This window comes from Cupressus sempervirens, chromosome 9 (genome assembly GCF_028749045.1).
Source record: "Cupressus sempervirens isolate cs-2001-9-10 chromosome 9, ASM2874904v1, whole genome shotgun sequence".
Classification (NCBI taxonomy): domain Eukaryota; kingdom Viridiplantae; phylum Streptophyta; class Pinopsida; order Cupressales; family Cupressaceae; genus Cupressus; species Cupressus sempervirens.
In genome coordinates, this window is record NC_143126.1 from 564,229,385 (window position 1) to 564,254,803 (window position 25,419).

Genomic DNA, 25,419 nt, shown 5'->3' on the forward strand with positions numbered 1-25,419 from the left:
TTCTAAAGAGAGACTTTGTTCAAAAAGATATTTTACAATATTTATGAAAGAATTATAGAATGATATTGTCTTTTATATTATCTAAACTCATTTTCACCATAAATGATATAGTAAAGTTTATTGATCAAAATATCTAGTAATCAATAACTTCTAAACAAGAAGAAACTTGAAGTGATTGATTTAAATTTTAATTAATAAAATTTAAAAATTCCAACTCTTCTTAAAATTTCATTTTGAGTAGTACAGATATTTTGGTAGTGGGGCTACCATCAACATTCAAACCTCCTTTAAACCAGTGAACTAAAAAACTTTGTGTCTATATTGGACAGAAAAGTGGGGACTGAGGTCCTCTTCTATATTAAATGGTCTCTAGACTTTGAATCAGATTAAAAACACAATTTGCTCATTTAAAAAATCTCTCCTTTTAAAAACTAAATACTACCATCAAGCATTAGTTCACAATCACAAATGGAAAAATTAACTTTCAATAAGATAATTCAATTAATATAACTTAAGAATCTAATACAAAACATCGCCAAGATGAATCAAATAGGTCAGTTTTAGTGGGTGCTATTAAAATGGTTTTACTTTCTTCTAACATATTAGTACAACTCTTAGAGTTTTTTTCCCTAATATTCAATGATAACAGTACTCTACAAATAAATTAACTTTTTCCAATTCTCTGTACTTTTCTCTTCCTCAAATGCTCAATTTTCAACTATAATTGCATTTGCATTTTATAGTACAGTCAGTCTTTTCTCAGGGCTCCATCTACAAAAACCTCAAATGCATTCATTAAAAGTAAACCATTTCAAATAAAAATACATTCCACTAAATGATATACATAAATGTACACTATTTTCTAGAGCAATAGATTAGAATGTCTATTGCTTTAGTCAGGAAATATTGCATTGTAAGAACTCCATCATGTTTGTGGAATTAAATTTGTGTTGCGTGCATTGTAAGGACTCTCTCCTCTAAAATGTCATATAATTTTTAATTTTTTTGATATTATTTAATATTTTTCTCTCTCAAAATTGATATCTTCTTGAGTGTTAAAATACGTACTTGCAAAATTTTTTAATTACAATATACTATATCTAATTAAAACACTATGAACTCTATATGAGAATATTCTTGACTTTGAGCTCTATAAAATGGTGTCTATATGTTATTAAAAATATATCATAATAAATAGTAAGAGTTATTGAAACATCACTTTTTTGAGATAATTGTATTTTTTTAGTAATTGGATAAAACTAGTATAAAACATGCATTTAATAGACATTTTCAATTGGAAAAGTGTGAGACCATATATAACTTAGCTAGATTAATTTTATCAAAGATCATATGTTTGAAATAACAAAATTAGATAGAAATACTCAAATTTAGTCATTTTGATAAGTCAGCTTGAAAGGTGACATAGCCTTGTACTTTTACCCATGTCCTTCATCAATTCCATGTCAATCAATGTCATTGTGTCCATTATCATCACTGTGCTTGTCACCGAGTCACTATTTGTTAGTGTCATTGTGTCCATTGTCATTTTCAAGTTTGTGTACATTGTCATCATTGTGTTCATTATCATCACCGTGGATATGTATTTTTTCATCATCATAGTAATAATTGTGCCTATTATCATAGTGGTTGTCTCTATCACCATTGTGTGTCTATCATTATGGCTATGTCCTTCATAATGGCTACTTTTGTCACCATGTACGCCACAAAGGAGATGTGTGTTGTCCAAGCTCTATCTACTAAGGTACTCATGGCCAAGATTCTCGCTACTGAGTTACTCTTCATTGAGGCTCCCTTTAACAAGGCACCCTTCACTGCTCCTTTTGTTAAGGCATTCACAATCGAGGACCCCTTCACCGACATACTCTCAATTGAGGCTCCCTTCATTGAGGTCCTCTTCATTGAGGCTTTATCCATTGAGAATATTCTACAATATTTATCCAAAGGGAATATGCATGTCAAGAGTATAATAGTAGTCATTATGATCATGCTAGTGGCCAAGTTTGTGCCAGCATCAACATGTGTTCCTATGACCATACCCAAAGTGATTTTTGAACATGAAAACATAAAATATTTTATTGATTGGCATTATTGACATCATAGTGAAGAGTATGACAATGTTTAAATATCAAAGTGGTGCAATGGAAGCTGGATAACTATGTGTTGTGACTCACATGCTTTACTTGTATGTTTGATTTGGGATCTAGGAATTGATGGTGTGGATTGGATAGCGAATTTCTTCAGGAAAAGAAATCTTTTAGTGGCAAGGATTTGTAATATCCCCAATTTTTAATAAAATATTTAATTAGGTTAATTAATTAAGTGGTTCTAAAAATAAAATAATATCACAAGGATTTATTTAATTAATTGATTTAAAATTTAGTAAAGGGTCCCATTTTTTTTGGGTCATAACTTGTCGATATGTCGACCAACATTTTTGTAATCCTTCACGAAGCTTCCCTGGAACCCCTTATAAGGCCATCTTGTAGTTTGTTTTAGGTATGCAATTTGGATTATTTTATTGTATGTGAATTCCTATTGGAGTTATATGTTGATCGTCATTTTGGAAGTGAGAAATCTTCCTACTTGGCTCTTGCAGTTTCAGTGGGTATCAACCCTCACCCTATTCCATCCATTGTATTAATTTGCTTTAGTTCTAGCACATTGGAGCACCATCTTTGTTTTGCAAATATAATATTTGGATTTTGGCAATAAATTGTTACATCTCTATATCGGTGTACACTTATGTGTCTAACTATTATTTGGTGCATTAGTGAATTATGTATTCCCCTTGACATCTCCATCTCACTCCCTTTGGCACATTCCTAAAATAGTATCGTAGCATTAGAACTTTCCCTCGAGTATTTCCCTCAAACACCTTCCCTTGGGAAATTTTCCTCGAGAACCTTCCCTCAGGTACTCTCCTTTGGGATGAGTTCTCCTTTGGACCAAGTTCTCGTTCGGACTGAGTTCTTACTCGGACTGAGTTCTCCTTCGGAGAGAGTTCTTCTTTGGATTAGTTTCTCCTTCTAATTGGTTTTTCCTTTGGATGGAGCTCTCCTTTGGGCTAACTTTTCCTTCAGACGAATTTTTCCCTTGGATTGAGTTCTCCTTTAGCTCAAGTTTCCCTACAAATTGAGATCCTTTTTGGACTAAGATTGCATTTGAGCTACTTGATCACCTACGACCAATATCATCTTGGGAACATAGCTTTGTGAAGGATTGCAAAAATACTGAAGGTGGACAACTTATGAAAAAATAAAATAAAGAGCATGTCCCTTTACTAATTAAATGTTTCCTTGTGATATTAGTTGATTTTTAGGACCACTTAATTAAATAACCTAGTTAAATATACTATTAAAAATTAGGAACATTATATTAAATACTAAGATTAATAATGAACTATTGTATTTCTTTTCAAGAGAATTTAATTCTCTATTCTTATTGATTGTTTGAATAGTCAAAATAAAAAAATCCTTATTGTCAAGGATTCCATAAGTTAAGAACTAATAATAATTTAGCTTTGTTTTCAAAGAATAATAAATAGTAGCTTTATATATCACAACCATATGTCTCTACAAGATAAACAATTTTGTAAATAATAAAATCATCCATCGAAGAATTACCAAGTCAATTAGTGTAATTTTTTTCATACAACACAATGTCACTGAATCAAATAATTCAGTATTAATAGATGTTATAAAAAAAAAAAAGGTTTTATTGAATGTTATTATAATGATTTCATGAGTTTTTTAATAAACTATTACAATGGTTTCACATCTTTGATTCTATTATATTTTAATTTAAGTAACAATAAACTCTCACATGCCTTTTTCCAGGCAAAGCATTTATGGGCTAGTGCTCTTTTTGCAACCCTCTACTTCCATTTTCTTCAAATGCTCAAGTTTCAACTATAGCTTCATTTGCATTGTATTTTATGGTCGGTCTTTTATCACGGCCTCTAGAGCATAACCTGTAATATTGCTAAAGCTCAAATGCATTTATTAAAAGTAAATGATTTGAAAGAAAAATGATTCTATTAAAAGACGAGTAATAAATGATATTTATAAATGTACAATGACTAGACATTATTTTCTAGGGTAGTCTAAAATGTGTTTTTTTTAAAACAAAAACTATTGCATTGTAGGAAATTTATTTAAATTTATTGAATGTTGAAATTGTGTATTATGTTATTGTACTTTTTGTTACTATTGCATTTACTTCTTTGCAGTTAGTTAATTGTTATATTATTTTGTACTATTCAAGTATAACTATTATTTTATAAATTAAATATTTTTAAAATTTTGATTATTATTTATTTAAAGTTTATATAATTCAAATAATATTTAGTTGAATAGGTCTTGTGTTATAGGAGCCTTTTTTCGGAGGCTCTTCATATTACATTTTTTTGGTCAAATTTTAGCTAACCGTTGTGTGAATTGTTAATACTAATACTTTCATTAATCCTAATTTTCCCTCATTTATTTGTAAAGATAAGAAGTGCCACATAGTGGCATATAATTGTCGTAATATTTTAGAAATTATTTATATTATAATTTTCTCTTTTTAATTCAATATTAGAAATAATTAGAATATTCTTAAAGAAATTTTAAGATTAAAATATTTAACATTAATAATACTATATATTTGATTAATAGTTATCAAATATGTACATTAAATATAAACCATAATATATTTAATTATATAGTTTTAAAATTCAAAACTATTTACTTCTCCATTCTTATAATTATTATCTTCAACCAATTAAAAAAGAAAATAAAAAACCATATTACTCAAGGCTTATATATAATATAATTTTCTAAACTTTTCTATTCTATTTTAGACAAAAATAAAAATATAAAATCATAATTTATATTTTTGTATAATGATATATTAAAAAATTAGTATCACAATTTTTAATTAATAATTAATGATAAAACTACAAAATTAAAATAGTAATAAAAGATATGTAAGAAGAGTGAATATTACTAAATGAAATTTCAAACCTAAATTAAAAAAGTCCAAAAATAATAATTTAGTATTAAATTATGTTTTAAACTGAAATAATTAGAACAAAGATGAAATATCTATTAAAAAGTAATAATCATATTAATTCATTAAGTTTAGCTTTTTTTATAATGTGTATCATGAAAATCGTGGCTAAAAAAATTGTGCAAAAAGGGTCCTATAAGACCCAACCAATTTAACTAGATAAATATTTTTTATAATATACAAATTGCATCAATAAATATTAAAACTTTACAAATGTGTCAATTAAAGACAAATAATAATCTATCTATCATTGGTAGAAACTAATTAGATTTTAGGAGAAAGTGAATGCAATATTATATTGCCTAGAGGCAATTACAATAATATCACATACTATTAAAATTCAAAATTTGTTATTTTTTTAATTTTTAACTATGCGTACGAATTATTTGATATATATTTTATTGAGTACACTAATAATTAATAATTAACTCCACTATGTGGCACTTGTTTATTTTAAATTAAAATAAAAATATTTATAAAAACTAAAATAGTAATTGAGTGATAAAAGGTTTTCACTATCATTCATTTTTCATAATGAATCACATTAAATACTTGTTAGCTTGTCCGCAATAGATAAAAATTTGTTAATGAAAGTTATACTTTGTGTTTGTGACTTCCTATTCTTTTTTACTTCTCTTCTTATCTATCCTACCCTACTATGTTGCACACTACTTATTTTCACTTCGCTTTGTTACCTGGTTATAAAATTGTTTCAATTTTATAAGTCATGGTTAATTTTTGAAACTTGCCTAGTTTTAAGTTTTAAATTGGCCATTTTATCTTTGAATTTTTGAGTTTCTAAACCTTCATGTCTCCGGCTCATTCTCAGCTCCGCACAACACTTGAAATTTTTAAAATCCAGCTTCTGAGCCTCAAGTTATTGCAGGTTAATGGAGATACCCAAAATACGCATTTTCAAGTCTATCATTAACCATTAACCTCTCAAAAGGTTAGTGATAACTTCCAAAAACACATTTTTCTTAACCTCTCAAAAGGTTAATGATAACTTCCAAAAACACGTTTTTCTTAACCTCTCAAAAGGTTAATGATAACTTCCAAAAACACCTTTTCTTAACCTCTCAAAAGGTTAATGATAACTCCTAAAAACACATTTTTCTTAACTTGTATGAGGCAGTTATTAACTTGTTTAAAGTTCCTCCATGAGAAGTCAGATATGTGAATGGCTTGAAATAAAACAAAGAGAAGGATTTGCTTGATGAAAAAGACATGCTGCAGATCTCCCACAATTTTTCTTACATTCGTAATGAGCTGGCATTTTATTCAGCCACTTGCAGAAGATGCTTTTCACACCTAATTTTTTTTTTCTTGGCAACGGCTATTCGGCACATACATCTATTAAAGTAAGAGAAAAATGGGCAACACTTGCTATTGCTATTCATGCTCTACTTCTAATCAAGTAAATTATCAAGATATATTTGATAAAGTGATCCAAGTGGAAGATATGGATCACATTAATGAACTTATTTCTTACATAGAGCATCTCTTAACTGCCATTGACCAAGGAAACCTTCAATCAATTGTCTACCTTGCCAAGACCAATCAAGTGACTGCCTCTCTCAATTTGAGCGATGGTTTACTGGAGAAGATACTGAAGCGATCCAAACAAGTGTGCAAGAGGGACATTGTTCCAAATCTTAACTATGAGACACAAAAATTGGTGATTGATGTGATGAATCAAGGAGCACAGATAAAGTGGGTGGGAGTAGCGTTGTCAGTCGTGGGTTTCGCAAGCTTCTTCCAACAGAGAAGAATGCATAGTATTGCTGAAATACATGTTTAATCTTGCAAAATACATCAAGCAATTGGAGGATCACTTGGGTAATCAAGAGAAGTTGAATAGGATTCTCCAATTCATTATAGAAGGTTCCCCCCTCTACATATCACAAATACAGTCTCATCCGCTTTCCAAATTTTTTGCTGCTCCGGTTACAGCTAATGATTTGCAGAAATTGCGAAGAGATCTCCTCTATTGAGAAGGCAGGGGGCAATCTATATAGGAATGCTTTTATCGAAGAATCTGAACATAAAATTCTTATCCACAACCTTTATGTTGAATTTGCACAAAGCAAAGCTAATGAAATGAGGAGATGGCTATGGTGGAAGGGTAAGCCACGTAGTCCACATCAACTAGTATCAAACGACATTGTGGGGTTTGAATTGACAAGTTCAGATTTAGGCATCCGTGGAGGCAATATGTGAAAGTAGGAGGCATGCTTTGTCACATGGCTTACTATGTGCTCACCTAGCATGATTGCATTCACTCCCCATAGGAGAAATCCAACTTTAGCCAATTTGAATTCACAAAGCCATGGTTTTATATAGTGGGCATGGAGGCAGCGAAAGTTATGCATGAATTGAGTGAGAGCATAAAATACATGAAGAAATGTCCTCCTCCACAATCCATGATAACCCAAATGGGCATTATAAAAAAAATTAGTGCATATCGACATTACAATACCTCACCTTAATGAAGGAGAGAAGAGCGATGGTGATGAAAGTACATAAAATGTGGCAAAAGGCGGTGAACCATTTGCCACCTTTCCTTCACTTGTGATTGAGGTGGTAGGCATATTGGAGCATCTTTTAGATAGTACACATGAACTTGGGAAGGTCGATGTGTTTGAACTATAGCTCACCTATAATTTATCAGAGGGATCAATAAGGATTGATTATTCAATCATCTCCTCAAAATATCTAAGGTTCAAGTTTCAAAGCATATAGGTTAATTTTGTAGAGGTTAACTAACTTCACCCAAATCACGTATTTGGGAGGTGGTTATTAACCACGAAAATGTAGTTATTAACCTCTATGTCTATATAAGGACACTTATTGGCTTTGTAAAGGGACATTTTGGTTTTGGGAAATAAGGGAACACTATGCTGAAATTTTGATCAAGAGATAAATTTTGGAAAGTGTCTACACTTTTTATCTCTGATATTGAAAAATCTCTATTCTCTTCTTGGTGCAAGGAAATGAAATGAGATGTGCTTTTGGTTTCTTATTCTAAAATCAAAATTGTTATCTGTTGTAGTAAACATTCTCATGGTATTGTGTGAGTGTTTATGAATAATGAATGTGCTTGGTAATATTGGTTGCTTTTGAGCGTAGTTCTTGATCACCTTTGTTATCGTTCTTGTTTACTCAAAAGGTTGTAAGGGCGTGTGGTGCATTCGTCTGGAATGCTTTTCTCTTGATCTTTGAAGTTTTAGATTCTTTATTCGAAAAACCCTTTAAAAATCATATCATACGAGGGAGTTGCCCCTCTAAACGTAGAATAAGGCCGCATACCAAGGGCCTATCCAACTGTTGTGAACGGTTTGCCACATACACTCCATTGGGCCAATTCTACTGTGACAAATTTGTTTACCAACAGATTTTTGGCGACTCTACTGGGGAGACTGAACAAGAAAGATTGGCAGTCACCTGTAATGAAGTGCAATGGTGCTACCACATGAGAACATTTTTCCTGTTCTCCAACTGAACCTCAGGTTCCAAGACACCCAAGAGGATATCATTTCAGACTTGAACACTCTAACCTGGAGGTGTAGATGAAGTTCTCAACAATACCATTTGGTGAATCAAGTTCTTGAAAAAGAAGAAGAGTTCGGAGAAATCTTACAAAGAGCTCCTATTGGTCATAACATTATAGTCGTTGAAAGAATAGTAGTTATCCCAAGAAGAAACAGGCCAAATCTTGGTCACATCCAAAACCAAGTGAACAATAATCAACAACATGGTTGATAAAAGGTACCTTTCCTAGAATGAAGGTTGGCAACTCTATTTTAAAGATTGATTATCAACGACTCTATTTGAAGGTGGCAATTCAGAATCATGGTTTGGTATAGGGGAAAAGTTGAAAGTGACAGTAATAGTGATAGTGATGATGAATACTTTTCATATCCCAAGAAAAAAATTCCTGATGAGCCTCTGCAAGTTGAATTCTTGAAGAATTTCTATGGCAGTAGGAGGCTAGACCCAAAAATGGTTCATCCCCACTTACTTCAAGTTTTTCAAACGATCGAAGAAGAAGATGGAATTGACTATGATTTTCTTTTTCATGATCAAGAATCCTTCTTGGAAAAAGTTTTAGCATATAATGATAAAGAAGGCCTTGTTGAAAAATGTGCTTCATCTAAATCAGCAATGAGGAATACTAAAAATGTCTCTTATGCACCTATATCCCAGCAAAATCAGATTTTCATTGATCCTAAGCAAGCTAGCTTCTTGAAGAGTTTCTATGGTGGATGGAAACTAGATCTAGGAGGGATTCATCCATGTTTGCTCTGAACTTTGCAAAAGATAGATGAAGAAGATGGTAAGGACAGTCAATTTTTCTCTCACAAACCAAAATCATTTTTAGAAAGAAATTCCACATGTGAGCATAAGGAAGAACTTGATAAGAAAAGTGATTCATGTCAATCGAAGATAGATAGTGGTGGTCAAAAAGGTGTCCCAATGCCTGCACCTATTGCTCATCAAAATCATATTTCCATTGATCCCAATCAAGTTGAATTTTTAAAAATCTTCTATGGAAATGCACGTCTGGATCCTAACAAAGTACATCCTTCTTTACTTCAAATGCTGCAAGAACTTGAGAAAGAAGACCCACGCAAGAATTATTTTCTTGATAACAAAAAATCTCCCGATCCAAATGCTAGAAAGGATTCATCTAGTTCTTCATGCATGAAAGAAGAAAAGGATTCTACATCTAATCAAGGAGATGGTCAAGACATGGTATCTATAGAAGAAGAATGGTCTAGTAATGTATCAAGGAATCATTGTGAAAATTTCCAAACCCAAGAAAAACTATTCAGTCATCTCAATTGTAATAGAAAAGAAAAAGAAATATTAGAATCTCAAGAAACTATGCAACATATGATTGAAGATGAGGAAAATGTAGATCAAGGTGAATTTCATAATACTTTTATTTCTACTTGGTGCCTTGATGCTTCAGATGATGACTTCCTATGTGGAGAAGATCTTCCCATTCATCCTTCCATGATCATTCATGATGAGGAATCTATTGATCATGTCAATACTTCAGATGTTCTAGCACAATATGAAATCACTACAATTGATGGAGATAAAAGCACCAATGAACTTCTACAAATATATGCTTTCCCTAAGGAAATGGAGACCTTTACATTTGATGATATTGATGAATTTGTGATTAGAAGATCGGTTGATGAAAAAGTTAAAAATTAGCTTCTAGGAGAGGAAGATGAACCATCAAGCCTTCATTCTTTATCATGCATACCAACTTCTACATTTCATAAAAGATGTCTTGTACAAGAAATGATGATTCAAAAGGGGATGGATATCATTGAACATATTGAAGATGAAAGCTATATGGATGTAACAGAAAGTTCCTCTAATCCAATCAAATCAGAATTAAAAATCTATGGGTCATTCAAAGTTCAAGGAAATCCTCTTTTTGAGTCTTTTCATCAAATAGGAAATTCTATGCCAAAGAACTTCTATGAGAAGAATAACCATGATGAAGAAAGTAATGAGTTAGCAAGGGATCTCATGGAGGAATCCAGTAGAGCAAACTCTTATGATGTATTTACTCCAAGATTGTGCTCAAAATCGTTGGATGGAAAATTTCTCTATGAGGAAAATGTTTACTTTAATCCCTTATTCTTAGAGAAAGGCATTTCTATTGATGATTCTCAACTTGGTATTCGAAGACAAGGTTTAATGGCCATAACTCCACAAGTTGCTTCACATCGCAGATTATATGAAGGCAATCCAATACGAGGTTTGATATCTTTGAGTCTTAATCCCTAGAAGGATCTCTAGAAGGAGAATTTTGATATTGAAGTTATGACCAACCATGTTGATGATGGTATCGATGTAACTCAACAGAGAGTAAGAATTCAGGATGATCTTTTGGAAGATAGGGAAGAAGAAATGGATCATGGCAACATTCAACCTAACACAAATGTGCATCTAAGTTGGAATAATTTTACAGAAGATTCAACTAGGATCATGGTAATGGAAAAAGAAGAGGGTTCGCCAAGCACAAGAGAAGATCAAAAGTGCATTGAGAAACTCGAGAGCCTTATACTTCAACTCTTTCAAAATGAAGTCATCTATGACATGCAACAAGAAGCAAAGTTGATTTTAAAGTCTAAGATTTTTGATGAAGCCTAATTATTTGGATATGCTCTCTCATACACATCTATGAAAAATCTACTGTGACAAATCTATTTACCAACACACTTCTACCTCTCATTGTTTTTCTAATCTATTTTAACTATGATTTTCTATAATATTATTCTATTTTTTCTTTCATTAAAGTAAAGGTGTTAGATTAGGGTAGAGTACCTAATATCCATGTAGGCTAACTTTGTGACCCTAAAACTTACAAGTTTAAGTCAAAAAAAAATCAAAACATTAGCATGCCTATATGGGTGAGTTAAAAGTTTAAGCTATTGATTAGGGTTTTTGACATTGATTATAACCATATTGACTATACATTCACTCAGTTATTTGAACACAATAAAGAAAAAATGTTAGGCCCAAGCATACTCGACAACAATTAGATTATAAATTGCCTTACAATTATTACCATATGATTAGTTGTTTATTTGAAATGACTTGTATAATTATAAATACTTTTTAGTCCATCTAGTTACAAACAAAGCAATTGTTAGTGCAAGGTAACTTTTTAAGCACTAGGTAAAATTGAAAGAAAAATGTATTTACTATGTAATAGCACAGTGATTATTCACATGTAGATGGCTATTGGATTTTGTCTTGGATATAATTTCTAAAGAGAGACTTTGTTCAAGAAGATATTTTACAATGTTTATGAAAGAATTATAGAATGATATTGTCTTTTGTATTATCTAAACTCATTTCCACCATAAATGATATAATAAAGTGTATTAATCAAAATATCTAGTAATCAATAACTTCTAAACAAGAAGAAACTTGAAGTGATTGATTTAAATTTTAATTAATAGAATTTAAAAATTCCAACTCTTCTTAAAATTTCATTTTGAGTAGTACAGATATTTTGGTAGTGGGGCTACCATCAACATTCAAACCTCCTTTAATCCAGTGAACTAAAAAACTTTGTGTCTATATTGGACAGAAAAGTGGGGACTGAGGTCCTCTTCTATATTAAATGGTCTCTAGACTTTGAATCAGATTAAAAACACAGTTTGCTCATTTAAAAAATCTCTCCTTTTAAAAACTAAATACTGCCATCAAGCATTGGTTCACAATCACAAATGGAAAAATTAACTTTCAATAAGATAATTCAATTAATATAACTTAAGAATCTAATACAAAACATCGCCAAGATGAATCAAATAGGTTGATTTTAGTGGGTGCTATTAAATTTGTGTTGCGTGCATTATCTTACCAATCTGTAAAAAATATTTTTTATTATCATTCTACTACTGATAGATCTGTGGACAAATTGACTCTGAATTGTGGTCTCATTAATTCTTAGGTGGACACATGACAAAGCGAATAAGTGTGTATGAACACTCTCAGAAGTCAATCGAAAGACCTTAAAAATAAGTTCAAATTTCATCAAATGCTAAGCATCTTGGCTAGTCTTTGTGGATGTTATTTTCAAAATATATAGTTCAATTTGTATCAGTTCATTTAATTTTTAAAAGAGGTACAGAACAATTTTTGAAACAGGAAGTAACCATTTAGAAACTTTTCATTGGACAAATTTCATATTTTTCATATGTTATCCTACTAATGTAGCAAGGTCCTCAATTCTCTTAGTTTAAGATATTATTCTTTTATATTGATATTAATAGATTGTCATCTTCTAATTTGTATTTTTTTCTTGTAGAATTTTTAAGGATGGTTCTATTATAAACTTTGTTGAATAAAATGTTTTTCATGTGTATTTTGAATTCATCTTTTTAAAGGAAAAGGTCAATAAAAGTATAATTGTTCAAAAATGAAGTAAACTAATGAAATGTGTAGAAATTGATAAATTTTAGGATTATTATTATAAAAAATAGTTTTTGATTTGTATTCTCTTTTATAACAACTCAAATTTCAACTAACCTAAATCGATAGTTTTCATCTCCCACCACATTTTACAAATCAAATATATTCTAACCAAAAGAAAAATTATACATTTTGGAAGAGGACTCTAGAATGTCATATATATATATGATTTACTATTTTATTATTTTTTCTTTCTCAAAATCAACATCTTCTCAAGTGTTAAAATACGTACTTAAGAAAAAAATCATATGACAGGTGGTGTGGAGAGGGCTCTACAACTTGATATCCATAGAGCCCTCTTAAATTTCCTCTATACTGGCCTTTATGGCCTCAGCTTGGCTAGGGACAGGAAAAGATGGAGTGCTCTGCCACCTACTCCTTGTAGCATTTAATAGGGAAGGTTTTAATCCTGGTGCCCATTACCACTCTCATCAATTTTAGAGAAGTGGTGATCCTCACTCCAAGTCCAAGGATGAAGAGTACAACCAAATCACGAGAGCCAAAGGTGCAGAAAACACCCGAACCACCTTTAAACAGGTGTTGCAAGGGAGCTTCAACATCCCAGTCAATGCCAAGTTTATCAGCCACCAACCATCTGCAATCGCTTCCACCAACACCACAGGAGATGGAGGTAAGGAACCATCTTCCCCCTATTGTGTTGTTAAACTGAATTCCCAAATGATTCTTGAGTTGAATAAGGAAAAGGATAGATTGAAGTACACTACCATTTTTTTTGCTACCATGAATCCTTTGAATCTTTCATTGAGAAATTACCTTAACGATTGGTTTCATGGAATCTAGAGTAATAAGTTAGGGCATCATTTCTCATTTTGTCGTATGATTCAGAAAGGTTTTTTTTTTTTTTTTTGTAACCCCAATGCTGAAAAAGCAATTGTTGAGAAGCAATTTTGGAAATTCGAAAGCTCTAAATTTAGGGTTTTACCCTGGTCTTTGGATCTGGTTAATGATGAAGTTCTTGCCCTGGCCAGTCCTAGATGGGTCATTATTAACAATCTTTTGTCATATGTCTGGAATTTCATTCCCCAATTACTTGAACCCATTGGGAAGGTTCTCAAAGTTGACCACTCAAATACCCTCATTCCTAATGCTGATATCAGAACCCTCATTTCCATTCTCCCTAGTGTGGATGCCCCAGAAACAATCACCCTTGAAGATGGAACCCTTTCTATTGTTTGTCATATCACCAATATGGGAGGCTTGAATGCTTGCTACCTGTGCAGAAAGGAAGGGCATAAGAGGAAAAATTGCCCATTACTGGCAGGAAAGAAAGTGACTATTCCTTTGAACCCCTCTTCCTCCATTCCTCCTCCTAAGGTTAAATATGTCATTACGTCCTCTAGGAGTAATTCTGTTCAAATATCCATTGACCCTCAAGCCTCCAAATGGATGACTAAATCCAATGAACTTGTTTCATCTTTGGACTCTCTCAAGAACCAATTCATCCAGAATTATGAAGTATCTCATCCTCCTGTAAATCAAGATGCTTGGGAAGAACTTAAGTCTTTGCCTAATGTGCAATCCTTGGATTTTGGCTTCAATTCTAAATCAACTGAGAGGAAGAATAAACCCCTTAATCCCCAAAAGTTGGCCCTAATCTCTCTGAAAGAAAAAGCCAAGAAGGCATTACAAGAAGCACCCTCGACGACTATGCTCTGCTACAATAGAAGATTGTGAGAAGGTTGCCCCTCCTCCTTCCCACTCACCTTGTGCTGATTCAGAATCATGTCTCCCTAGAGTTGATAGTATGGATTGCCTAAACCTGGACAAAAGACTTCATGATTTCTCCCTTGTGGTTATATTGGTAGCTCCTTCTTCTGCCATGAACAAGGTCACCCTAGAACCTAATGATGACATTTGGGACATTCTTGGTTTGAATCAGCATCAGGGGAACTATGATACTAAGGTTGGGCAACCTCCTTGTAATTTGATAACCGTAGAAGAGGGCAAGCCTGAAGTTTATTATGTAGAGTCAGAGAAATTTGTTTTTAGTGCAAATAGAGAGAACATGGATCGTAAGAACCAATAGGATGCTACTAAATCTCTTAAAAGGAAAAGAGGGAGACCTAGGCATTCTAGTGGTAATGTTAAGCCTTTTAAGAAAGCCAAGACTAAAATGCCTGATTATTTCAAGCGATTTCAATACCCTATGGACACTAATAAATAATTGTCTCTAATGAATAAGCTGAAAATTGCTTCCTAGAATGTGAGAGGGCTAGAATCATTAGATAGGAAATATATTGTTAAGAGATTCCTAAGTTGGAACAAGGATATAGACATCTTCCTCCTCCAAGAAGTTAAGTATGTAGGATTCAGTCTGGATATTGCATTGGAATGCATCTAGAAATATGTTTCTTCTTTCTCCACTAGGCACTCTAAAGGTAAGGGAGACTCTTCAATACTTTTTGGTCCTTGCTGGAGGAAGAAAATCAGCAATTGGGGATTTTCCCCTTATAATAGAACATCATGGGTTACTTTCAAGGATGAAGACTTTGAGTTTGGCATTTGCTTGGTCTATGCCCCTAATGATTTTCTGGAGAGGTGCACCCTTTGGCAATGGTTGGCTAAGCTACCTGGCTTCCCTTTGATTTTTGTAGGAGACTTTAACATGGTTGAAAGGGCTCAAGACAAGTTGGGCGGCCTCAAATTTGAGTGGAAAGGCAATGAACATCTATATTGGTCCAGAATGGCTAATAAGCTTAATCTTATTGATCCCCTTGCCGATTTGAAACAACAATCTCATGGTATTTGGTTCACTTGGACTAATTATCAAAAAGAGGAGAAAAAAAATATACTCTCAGATGGATAGGTTCTATTTCAATAAAGATTTATTTGGCTATTTAAAACCTATGGATAATAACTCAGTGCAAGTTCTCCCTTTCTCCCTTTCTGACCATCATCCACTTGTGACTGACATTTTTAAGCTTGGTTCCCAAAAACCTATAAAACGAAAATCAAATGTCTTTTCTCTTAATTCTTCTCTCCTAGATGATCAAGACCTAGTAGCCTCCATAATTATCCATTTGTATAATCGTTATGTTTGGAAGCATGACAATCTGATTGACAGTTGGGTCCAATCTATTCACTCTTGGAAAAACTTATTTAAGGACATGGGTAAAAAGAAAGAAAAAGGCCATAGAGCCCTAGAACTTTCCTTGGTAAACTCATTGCAGATTGAGGAAGTTGACTCTCAGCTACATCCTAGTGACCCCACTCTTGCTGATTCTATGGCTAATACCAAGCATGAATTGAGGAAACTCCAGTCAAAAAAAATTCATGGAGTTAAGATCCATTCTAGAGCTTACTAGTTATCATTAGGAGATAGGGGATTCAAGTTCTTCTTTAAAATGCTACATTTGAAAGATGCCAAGGATAAGATTAACTAAATTTGTGAGGAAGATGTTATTTTATCTAACTCAGAGGATATTCTCTTGGCTTTCTCTCAATTCTACAAGAACCTCTTTTCTTTTGAAGATAAGGGATTGATGACTGAGATGGCAAGGAGTAAGATTGATTCTATCATACTTAGAAAAGTTTTGGATTCAAATGCCTCAAATCTTAACTCCCCTATTTCCCTGGAAGAAATCTTGAATGTTGTTTCCTCTATGGAATGTGATAAAGCTCCTATACCAGATGGTATCTCAGTGGAATTCTTCAAAACTAACATTAAGTGGATTGGTCCTAGTCTTCTTGAGCTTTATAACCACTTAGTGATGGTAGGATCTTTGGTTCCTTCTATCAACTCTTGCCTCATCAAGCTTATTTACAAAGGTGGTGATAAAAATTTGATCAAAAACTAGAGGCCAATCACTCTTCTCAATGTTATAAGATTCTAGCTAAGATTTTAGTAGTCAAAGTTGCTCCTATTCTACCCAAAGTGATTAGTCCAACTCAGATAGGCTTTGTTAAAGGGAGATATATTCTGGAAAATATTTTAACTTGCTAGGAAGCTATGGATTGGGCAAGATCTTTTGGACAAGATATTGGAATGCTTCTGATTGATTATGAGAAAGCTTATGATAGAGTGGAATGGAAATTTTTTCTTATGATGTTGAAAGCCTTAGGGTTCCTCGATTTCTATGTACAAATGGTTAGAGTTTTATTAAAGGATGCCAATGCCTCCATTGAGGTGAATGGTAGTAGATCTAAATGTTTTGATCTTTTCAAAACCATAAGGAAAGGTTTTCCTTCTTGTCCATGCTCTCTTGTTGATTGTTGTTGAAGCCTTACACTATCTTCTAAGAGATGAATCCATCTCGCCTAGGGTTTCTGGGATCCTCTTGCCTAATGGAGATGAAATTTCCAATGTGTAATTTTCTGATCATACTTCAATTCTATTTGAGCTCACTAAAGATAATATGCAGCCTCTTATGGCTAAGCTTGACTTCTTTTGCATGGCCTTAGCGAGCAAAATATCCATTGCTAAATCAATTATTTTGGGGTGGGAACCCGACCCACTGCAGTGGTGGACCAAATTTGGAATCAGCTAGGGTGGTCCCAACCATATTGTTAAGTACCTCAGTATCCCCATTGCAGTCAATCACAACATTAACAATATGTGGTGTTAGGTTATAGAGAAAATTAGTAACAAGATTGGCAAATGGAATACACTATATCTTTCCTTGGCTAGCAGGATTCAGGTCTATCAAAAGATTCTTTCCTCTTATTCTATTTATTTCTCTTTGGCCTTGTTATTTAATGTCAATCAATTTGAATTCTTACAAAAAACAATCAGAGATATTCTATGGTCGGATGGTAAAGGAACTTCTAAAGCTCATGTTGTTAAATGGGAATGGTGCACTAAGAGGAAAGTTATGGGGGGGATTGGTCTTAAAGATCTAAGAAAGCAAGGTATTGCTCTAGCAATTAATTGGATTGCTAAAGCCACTCTTGGGGAGGAACCCTGGAAGATACTAGTAAGAAATGATTTAGCCAATGGTGATCCCTATAGAGAAAAAATTTGGAATAATTGGGATGTTTTTGACTTTCTTGCACTTGATTGCAAATCTATAGTTGAAGGATCTGTGGTGTTCAAGGCTATCTAGAAAAGCTGGGGTAGAATCAAACCCCTTTGGGGAACCATTAATAAAACTAAGCAAGGGAACATTTGGTGTGATTTTTGTTCTATCCAATGGAATATTCAAAGCCAAGGCAAAACACTTGCCTTAGTGCAGGGTTGCTCAGCAAAATATTGGTCTAAGGCTGGTATTAATACTTTTAGAGACATTTTTTTTAAACAACAACTTGATGGAGTAGACTAAGCTAAAACTAAGATTCAATCTACCAGACTCCCATAGGAAAAATTGCACTATGGTTAATAAAGCCCTTGAAGCTTCTGGAGTAAGTAAAAATTGTTGTTCAACTGACTCCTACTAGTTCCACCTTATTTGGCCAGATTCCTTCCCTCTCCATCTAGTCAAATCTAAAGTTTTTTATGACTTTCTTTCTTCTGGACCTACTATTCTTAACCACCTTAATGTTGTTTAGAATCTCTCCCTTACCCAACCCAAATGGAAGAAGATCCTAAGTCAACTTTAGGCCAGACCTGTTGAACCCAAGATTACCTACTTCCTTTGGCGGTTGCTTATCCATAAGCCCCCCTTTTCCAAGCCTAGTGGTGTTCCCAACCCTTGCTCTCTTTATAACCATCCTAAATTTGTTTCTCATGATTTCTTTGAATGTCCATTTTCTTTTGGAGTCTAGCAATATTTTGGGTTTAGTCTGGACTTTAACTTCTCTATTTTGAATGTTATATATGGTAAAATCTATTATGGCAGCAAGAAATTAAATGTGTTTTGGTCTATTCTTTCTTCTATTTTTCTCTGGTATATTTGGAAATTTAGGAATAACAACATTTTTTAGGGGTTTGATTGTATCCTTACTGATTCTCTAAGGAGACTCAACTACTGATATTTCCTTGCAGGTAACAACAATCTTCAAGTTGAACGAGGATCAGTTTCAAGAGTTTTTGAAAGAAGGAAAAGCTACCTTGTCAAAGGAGGACCTCTTTTATGGTTATACTACCTTGAAAGAGAAGGATAAAGGAAGTGATGCTAGCTTGGTAGAAGATGATTTTAACATTCCTCTGGCTCAGCTTCTAAAAAAGATCAGAAAGGATGGACCATGGAGACCCCCCTCTAAGGATTTGGTTCCTACTACCTCCTTCATGCCTTCCCCAATGTAGTTCACTACTTCAGAGTCAAGTGAAGATGGAAGTGGTTAATTTTATGTTGTAATTTTGTTTTCTTGTTCTTTGATACTTGGTGATTCATTCGGGACAACCTCTATTATGGCTTGCTACTTTGTTTGTTGCAGCCTTAGTGTTGCTTTTTGATTTGGATATTTCTATTGTATGGATTGATAGCTTCTATGCCTATTAAACTTTAGTTGTATCTCTTTTTCACTTCTTGATATGCAATAGTTAAAATGCATCCTTAAAGTATTTCTTAATTACAATATACTATATCTAACTAAAATACTAGAAACTCTATATGAGAATATTCTTAACATTGAGCTCTACAAAATGGTATTTATATTTAATTTAAAAAAATCATTACAAAGAATAAGAGTTATTCATATGTCTCTTTTATTATATAATTCTATTTCTTTAGTAATTGAGCACAAATTAGTATAAAACATGCATTTATTAGAAAATTTTAATTGGAAAGTGTGAGAACTTATATAACTTAGCTAGAATGAATTTATCTAGATAGTTATATACTTGAACAAAATAAAATTTTAGATAGAAATACTCAAATTCAATCATTCTGATAAGTCATCTTAAAAGGTAACACATCTTTGTACTTTCACCCATTATCTATATTTTATACTATGTTGACCACAATTACAATTATGTTTGTCATCTTCTTTGGAATGTGATAAGTTCTACTCATTATTTTTTTATAAGAAATTATTCTTATGAGTGTTGGACAAATGAAAATTAAAATACATCATTCAATACATAACTAATTTGAGTGGAAGCAATATGGTTGGCTTGGGTGGCTACAAAATGACATACAAGGCAATACAAAGAGACTAACTCTCTAGGCTAGAATCTTCAACACCAACATCTTTATAAAAATCATTGGCTTCTAAACTCAATGCCATGGATTAAAACTCTTTTAGGCCAATTTATGTTTGATGATTAGTATTATTATTTTAGAGACTATCAGATGTTGTTGTACACTCAGTTTATTATATGATGAGATTACTTGGTACTCTATATTTCATGCATGTATGATGATTATTCAATATTTTCAGTTATCGATGATGATTAGTTAGATGGTTTATTATCGCACGTGCTTTCTTATGGATACTTACCCCATACTGCATGTGTATGGTGTGTGTGTTTGTTTTCTTTATGTATGGTGTTTCTGATGTGGTTAAGGAAGGGAGTCGTAGTCACCTGCTAGTCGGGATCTACACAATGCACCACTTCCTGCCATTGTCTGTTTAGCTTAGAATATTGTGTCTGTACATGCGTGAATTTTATGCAGGTTGCAGGTACCGGGTATCGACTTCCCTGAATTGCCAGGATGAGCGTACCCTATCGCATTATCTCAATGGTAAGAGAGGGGAGATAAACTCTTAAGTCCAAATCCTAAACCCTTTAGCCAATTGTCCTAATTGATAATTAGGACAAGTATCTGAGTTAAGTACCCTCCGAATGCATCAAATGATGTTATTTCGTGATTATAACCCTTTTTGTTTGATTTAGTATGTGTTCTTCTATGATGGGTGTTCATATGTTGCTTTATGAGTCCTTGGTGTATTTTCTATTAATTAAGTCTAATTAAAAAGACTAATTAATGATTTAATTTAATAAGGAATTATTATGATATCTTTATATTTAATTAATTAATTAATTAAATAAATAAAAGAATTAAAGTTGGAAATTAAAGTTCAAGATATATTTAGAACAGGATAATATTTATTTAATTTAATAATAATATATTTGGAGTTCATTTTTAAATAAATGCTAAATATTATTGTTATTTAAATTAATTAAATATGTTATCAATTAAATTCTAAAATAAATTAAAAAGTTGAAAGATATTAATTTATTAAGAATTCTAGATCGCATGATCTAAACATGAGTTAAATATAAGAATTAAATTAAAAGATTAAATTATAAAAATTAATAATGTTATTTTAATTTCTTAAAAGTGCACATAAGATTTAAAGTAATAAATTAATTAAGAATTGAAGTCAAGTGAAATTTTAAAATAAAGTTATTTAATAATTCAACTTAATATGCATGAAAGATGAATGCAAAATAAAAGAAAAGATAATAAAGGTTAATTTGGAGTTAACTGAGTTGTGCAAAGAGTCTTCTCGGGTAAACGCACAATTAGTGCCCCGATTTGAGGAGAAATTGCTTATCACAACTTTGGGGGGGTTCATTTTTGAGATAGACGTATTTGGACAGGAATTTTTGGGAGACAATTTTTGGAAGCGAATTTCAAAAGGCTGATACCAAGAAAGTTTTCGAGAAGAAGGTCATTGAGAGGAGCGAATTCTCTTACAGTTCCTGGAGATTGCATAATAGCATCAGGTTCAGGTAGGGTCTTGTGTTTTGATCACTGATTGAATTATGCAAATTGATATTCCTGTCTACTCCGTGATTGTAAGAACTTGCCTTCTCGAATGTGTCATTTCTTCGTTCTGAATCTTTTGCTACTCGTTTTCATTTGTAAATCTAGATTGAAAAAATGTTTACAAACCTCAGTCAACAATTGAAATAAATAAGAATTAAATCAAGATTTGAGTTTGAATTAAATGGAATTTGAGAAATTTAATAAGGTTAGGGTTGTGAAATTGGATGAAGAAAACTCTAAGTTGGAAAATAAATATGATTGATTTATTTTATTTAAATTTTATGATTGATAAAATTTAATAAAGTAAATTTACTTGAAATCGATATATATAATACATGACTTTATTTATAGAAAACGTTTTTAAAAAAAACAAATTGTTTTTATACAAAAAATATATATATATAAAATTATTGTTTTAAGTGGGGGGGGAGGGGATCACCCGTACCCACCCCCCATTGCCGACGGCCGACAGTACCTGCATCGCAGGTACTGCGATGGCAGGTACAATGTACCTGCCGCCGCAGGCCCTGCGACCGCAGGCCTGCGGCAAAGCCAACGGGCTTTAAACGTATGTATTAAAGTTGTATTTTTTTTTAAATATTTTTTTTTAATATAATTTTTATTAATTATAAAACAATTTGTATTATTATTTAAAATTTTTAATTAATAAATTTTTAATATATATATTTTTAAATTAATAAATATTTTAATTTTTATTCATATTTAATAATTAAATAATAATGCATTTAACATAGTTTGTAAATATTAATTTATTAATAATTTTGGTTTAATATTAATAAATTAACAAGTAATGAATAGATTAAGATAAGAACAAATGATTATTAAAATTAGTTTAATTAAAGTTAATTAATAATGAATATTAATTGATTAAATGGTAGATTTGGAATATTGACTTAATGGAAGTTATTATAGAATTGGGTTAATCGTAAGGGGTAGTTATGAAAACCTAGTTACTTGAATTCGACGTTAAACTGAAACATAAACCTTACCTTAACTCAATAATATACTTTCAAATCCAATCTCTGAGACTTTGATGTTGTCCTTGTGCTTTGAGTGTTTTGGGGTTGGTTTAGCGTTGACCAGTTTAGGTTGTTACCAGAGGCTCGGGGTTGTGAATGTGATGTCATGATGATTTGGTCTCGATCTTTCTTAACCCGACCATGGTAATGTGATGAAGTGCTCTATGACATGATTGTGTTTACTATTTGTTATTGCTTTCTAGTTTCCTTGTGTGAAGCTGAGGTGTATGTATTTGAGATACTTGACTTAACCATTTTTGAGTCTCGATCAGTTATACTTGGTTTGCTTTTCGGTCGCTTGAGAGGACTGAAGTGTTTGTTATGTTCTTGATGATGTCATGTTTTGACTTGACCATTTTGGAGTCTTCGATCAGTATTGTAATTTACTATTGGGATACTTTCTGGTTGCTCATTGGAGAACCATTGGATTTTGTGATTTATCATTGATGCCTTCAGTTGCTGATAGAGAACTGTCGTGATCATATGATTATTATTGGATGCTTATCTGTTGCTCATGAAGAACTGATGTAATTTTGTGGCTTATCTTTTATGATGTTTTTCAGTTGCTTGTATAGGACTGAGGTGATTTTATTATGATTCTTGATTTGTGATTTCATGAGCCTAGGGTAGGTTATCTATGTGTAGATTCGAGAAGTGGCTTGCAATGGGGATCGGGGCCCTAAGAGGCTGCCTGGAGTAACCCATTGTAAGTTGTTTTAATAAGTGAAAAAATTTACACTAAATAAGGGAAAATGAACCTAATAAGATAATTGTATGTTCTCTCCCATGCCTTGAGTGCTAGTACAGACTAGGATGGGGTAGAGAGAATGCTTGGTTATGACCTTGCATTCCATAGTATGCCTCATCAGTACGAGAGGATACTAATGGCCGCAGGGATTAGTAGGGACCCGAGATTCCTAAGGGATTGCTCGGGTAACTTCTACGTGACTTTTGCGATGACACTTTCCCGCTTGCATATTAGGTTTCCTACGTGTCTTGTGGTACCTCTGGGATTTAGATGTCGATCTTTTTAGGAACCCTTGAGTTAGCATACTTATAGGATTTCCTGGACTTAGAGAGTATTTATGATTATAGGTTTTGTTATCCTATTTGGGACTTGAGACTATCTCCTCAGCGCGGTGGGAGTGGACCATTTAGGTTCCACGCAGTCGGGTGGTAGTGCTTTTGCTCTTACCATTGAGATCCGTTCCGTGGTCACCGTGGCTGGAGTTTTCGTGATTGGAATTTACCTTCACTATGTCCTTGGATTATTATGATGGATGGTTAGATTTTATGTTAGATTTTTTATCATTATGGATGTATGGACGTATCAAGTATGGTGAATAGTTTTGTATATATCTTTACTGTACTTTGTATCATGGATTCATGGAGGTTGATGTATTTCTATTATTACATATGTATATTCTTTTAAGCCTTTCATACCCTGTGACTTGTATAGTGGATGATTGAGCATTCTGAATTAATTTGCCAAGAGGCATTCGGAACAAATGTATATTATGGACATGGGACTTTCTGATTATTCTTTCATATGTATGTGACAGTTGTTAGACTTAGAATTAATTAAATTTAAACGTGACTCAACGTCTTGGGATCTTTAAGAAATGTAACTTACAATGTATGTTGTCAATGATTACATGTTATTGCTTCTGCTACTATGTGTTTGATGTGTACGTTATACTTCTTGTTAAAAAAAAAAATGTTTAGCAAACTTAGTAAAAATTTAGGTTAATTCTTTTGGATCCCTTGGCGGGGCGTTACACATATTTCACTCAGCATGCATTATCTGACAACCTATGCTTGGCATACACTACTTACTCAGCATGCACGAAGTACCATTAAGAAATGGCTTAAGTGTATTGTCACTCATATGTCAAAACCAAAATTAGATCAACAATCTGCCCCTTTGACATGAGTGGAAAAAACACTTTGTCATGCATATATGATCTTAACTTATGAGCATAACTTAGATAATCTATATTCTTTACTTGGCTCACACACAAAATTTTAAAATGTCAAAATTTTGCAAAACTCATGACTTATCAGTCATACCTCAAAACTTCATAACTCCCCCTGAGTTGATTATTATGTGTTATATCTGACTCTAAGAATCCTAATGAATAAATTTGCTTCAAATGTTAGCTTACTCTATTTCTACATTTACTCTCCCTTTGTGTATTTTCTCCTTTTCTTCAATGTTCCCCTTTTTCCTCAATATCCTCCTTTTTTTACACTTACATAATGGGTGGTACACGAATAGTGTGTTTGTCCAAAAATATTTTATGGACCTCCATTGTAATCTTGAGTGTTGCATCCCAATTATTGCATGCTACCTCTAGAGACTTAAATTGAATATCTAGCTCAACAACAAGGTCTACTAGGCCCTCATGAGTAGAAATATGAGAATCTTTCTTGATCAGTGTTTTAATGAAGGCTAGTTCCTTGTGCAACACCTCCATGTGTGGGGTCAACATGGCTTGAATACTTATCAAGGTAGCCTAAATATTTGCATCTTGTGCATGTAATGCAGCTAGCTAACCTTGAGTAGATAAAAGTCTTTGAATATGAGTCTAGCTTTGACTAGGAGACAACTTAAGAATATTACATGTAGTCTTTAAATCTCCCTATAGTTGGTCAATAGCCCTCTAAAATTCTTGTGTGAATAAATT